This window comes from Papaver somniferum, chromosome 9, assembly GCF_003573695.1.
Source record: "Papaver somniferum cultivar HN1 chromosome 9, ASM357369v1, whole genome shotgun sequence".
Taxonomy (NCBI): Eukaryota; Viridiplantae; Streptophyta; class Magnoliopsida; order Ranunculales; family Papaveraceae; genus Papaver; species Papaver somniferum.
This window is the reverse complement of record NC_039366.1, coordinates 80,253,226-80,256,818: the sequence shown is the minus strand read 5'-3', so window position 1 is coordinate 80,256,818 and position 3,593 is coordinate 80,253,226. Positions and strand designations below refer to the sequence as shown.

Here is a 3,593-nt window from a genome sequence, read left to right as displayed (position 1 = left end):
GAGGAGTTTTGAAGACTTTATGGTGGATCGATTTTCGAGGACGAAAATGATATAAGGTGGGGAGAATGTAACGAGCCTCAACCTCGTCAACACTATTAGACCAGTCATGAGACGACTAATCTGTTATTGACCCGATTAATTAGAGACGAATGTTAATTAATAGAAATTAATCTAACAACGATCTAATTACGAAATTAGCATTTCTAGATAGGTCTCGAAAAGTTATGCGAGATAGACTACTCGAACGTGTCAATCAGATACCAGATGAAGAAGATATCATCAAATTTGTATGAAGGGAAAATAATCATTCTACATCTAGACCGCCTGGCTGTCCTTATCAATTAAATGGTTGCCTTTATAATTTCAGTTGCCTTATCATCACCCCACGTGTCGAAGAGAAATCTTTTCTCTTCTTCTTCTTTCTTTCTTCTTGTAAAAGACTATTATTGGGGCGTCACATTCCATTAGAGGGGCGTCACCTGATAGGACAAAAACGGGTCACCCATAAGTAATATCAAAAAGCCCTTATCTCAAATAATTTTGTAATGACTAAACAACCTTTATTTAGTTAATTTTAATTTAATTTAATTTAATTAGATAAAAATTAAACTAATGAATTTTGTTGTATACTTGGTGAATTCCGGGACAAAGTTTTTGTGGGTAGAAAAACTGGTCGTAAAATAAACTTCCACGGTTGGAAATAATCCAAATCTAGACGTAAAATCACTTCTACCGTTGGAAATAATCCAAACCTGGACGTAAAATCAATTTTACGGTTGGAATTAAAAGAAAACTAGACATAAAATCGGATTCTACGGTTGGAATTAAAAGAAACCTAGACGTAAAATGAGCTTCTACGGTTGGAACTAATCCAAACCTGGACGTAAAATTACATGCAAATAAAATTCTACGGTTGGAATTAATCCAAACCTGGACGTAAAATCACTTCTAGTTAAAGGGTAATCTAGACATTTTGTATATGTGTTAGGATATCCCATAACCACTTTTTTGGACATTAAGAATCCAAGTGAAGCCCCTCTATTGGAGTGTGATGCCCCAATAATAGCCTTCTTCTTCTCTGTTTTCCGCTCATTCTCTCTGTCGATCTCAGTTCAGATGAATTGAGTTATTTTCTGTATGAGGTTTTCATAGAAACTTAGTTAGTTTAATGAATCGAAGAAGATGAAGCTAGAACCGAAGTTGTTTAAGCTTCAGGAGAAGAAGAAGGTGATGTAAATCTTGAATTGAAGTTAGGATTTCTGAGGTTAGGGCTCGTATAAAACTGCTGATGATATAGCGTTGCTAATGGATGCAGAATTGAAGGGTTGTTATTGACTTGATGAAGTGAAGCTGTTCTGATGATGAATCGAATTGAAAAGGTAAATCAGAGATTTAATTAGGATTTCCGTTTTGTTATTTCTTTATGAAATTGTTGTTATTTGGTTGTTTATAGTGATGGGTTTGTCTTTAATTGAAGTTTAAATGGATGTATTAGGTTTAATTTTGATTTCAGGGAATTAGGGTTTATACTGTTCTTCCCCAAATTAGAAATTAGGTTGCACTCTAAATTAAAGTTAGAAGATTTGAAGATGGGTCTGAGGATGTTTCAATGGGATTGATGATTGTAGGTTGTTTTACTGAGAGAAGCTTGTAGTATTGAACACTTATGCTGGCTGGTTGGTTGCAATAGTTGTAATCCACATAGTGTTACTGCTGAGATGATACAAGTGGATTTGTAAATGGTGTTTGAGCACCTGTATCAAAGATTGGCGATAATATATGAAGATGAATTGGTTACTGTTGGTAGGTTGTGAAAAGATGTTGGTCATAATATACAAGGGTTTGGTGTTTGTTTGCAAGAGACTAAGGATTGAAGATGCAGGGTTGCCAATATTGGAGCTTAGATGATTGGGTTAAGGGATGTATGAACCTGTGCAGGTGAAGAGTGAGTTGAAGTTATGGTGGTGATGAAGATGGATTTAATTGAGTAGTTTTTAGAGTTTCAGTTGTATGAATTTGTGGTGTTGGTGGTTTGAGAAGGTGTGTTGAATACAAGATGACTTGGTGGTGTTTTAAAGCTGAGAGTGTGGACTTGATGACATTGGTGCAGTTGAACTGAAATAGAAATGAGTTGCAGGTTGGGTGCTGCTGTTATAGACTAGTTGGTGTGGCAATGACAGGTGGTAATAGTTTAGGAAGTTACAGAATTTTGGAGATGGTGACAAAATTGGTTAGTTGATGTTATGATGGTATGAAGGAAGGTTTGATAGAATGTGAAGAAGCTAAGAAGATGTTGATATGGAGAGTGCTGCAGTTGAGGAGGTGGTGTGTTGGCTTTGTCAGAATGGTGGATTGCAGGGAAGAGTCGGATTAGTGATGAATTTGTGGAAGTCACCAGTGAAGCTGCAAATTGTAAATGTGTTGGTGGTTTTGGAATGTATGAAGCTTTTGAGAAGAACTGAAGTTAATGATGTTACAGTTGAAAGATTATTAGAAATGGAATTAGAAACTAGTTGTAGCTTATAGATTTGTGTATAGCAGAATGGTGTATGTAGCTGTTTGTTTTTATCTTTGAGTTTCTTTTCTTTTCAGTCAAATGCTTAACTGTTTTGTTTCACTTAACTTAGAATTCTGACTGAGTCGGATTTCTTGACTCAGTGATATAACTAGTTTAGCTCTGTTGACCTAGGCTTGACCTTGATCTGACCGTTGACCATACTTTGACTTCTTGGACCATTGACCTGGCTAGACCTTGACTGACGTTTACCGTTAATTGACCCTTTGACTGTTATCAGGCCTTTCTGACAGACGTGGACCGTTAGTTGACCAGTTGTACCAGGCCTTAGATTAAAGGGCGGGGTTAGTGGATTTTGGCTTAGACCTAGCTTTCATAGTTTGGTACTTTGGACCCTTTATGGTCCGAACTAGCCTTTGGTTCCTTCTACAAAGTTATAGATGATCATAAGACGTATTTAGTGAACTATAGAACCAACCTAAATCAATTAGTAAACCTTAGATGTGCTAAAGATAGACAATGAAAAGGTGTAGAATAATTAATGGGCTTAGAACCATTAGATAGTTCACTTAGCCTATAACTAGAGTGTTATATGAGATTATGTTATGAGCCTTGTGTGATCCTTTTGGCTAATCTTTAGAGTGCTTGTGTGATTAACTGTTTGACGCTATTAACAACGATCGATTCAAAGGATGATCCAGTGGATTGAACATCTCGAGGTAGGCGAGGCTTGTCATTAAAAGAGGTGGGAATCAATAACGAACTCTCTTGTATTCATTATTGTTTTTATGAAATGCATGCATGTCTTTGTTACTATATGATATGTGTACGCATGTATTATTTGTGTGTATTACAAACTAGTTTTCTTTTACATTTTGGGATGGGCTTGGATCTTTAGAAACAACTAATATATTTGTTTTGGGAGTATTTACTTATTTTCCAAAATGTGATTCTTTCCATTGACTGGAAAGTGGTCACAATCTTTATTTGTTGTTAGCATGAAAGGGAGAAGTTTTCCTTTTGATTGGTGTGAGATGTGTGCTCCCAAATGTTAAATCTATTTATTGCAAACCTAGAT

The 3,593-nt window shown here is 36.0% G+C and overlaps 1 long non-coding RNA gene across 1 annotated transcript; it reads left to right on the top strand.

The window, feature by feature from the left end:
• The first annotated feature begins 1,097 nt into the window (after positions 1-1,097).
• LOC113314011 lies at positions 1,098-2,567 on the top strand. Its single transcript, XR_003342215.1, has 2 exons — positions 1,098-1,379; positions 1,629-2,567. It is a non-coding gene; the product is annotated as an uncharacterized LOC113314011 (long non-coding RNA).
• The last annotated feature ends 1,026 nt before the right edge of the window (positions 2,568-3,593 follow it).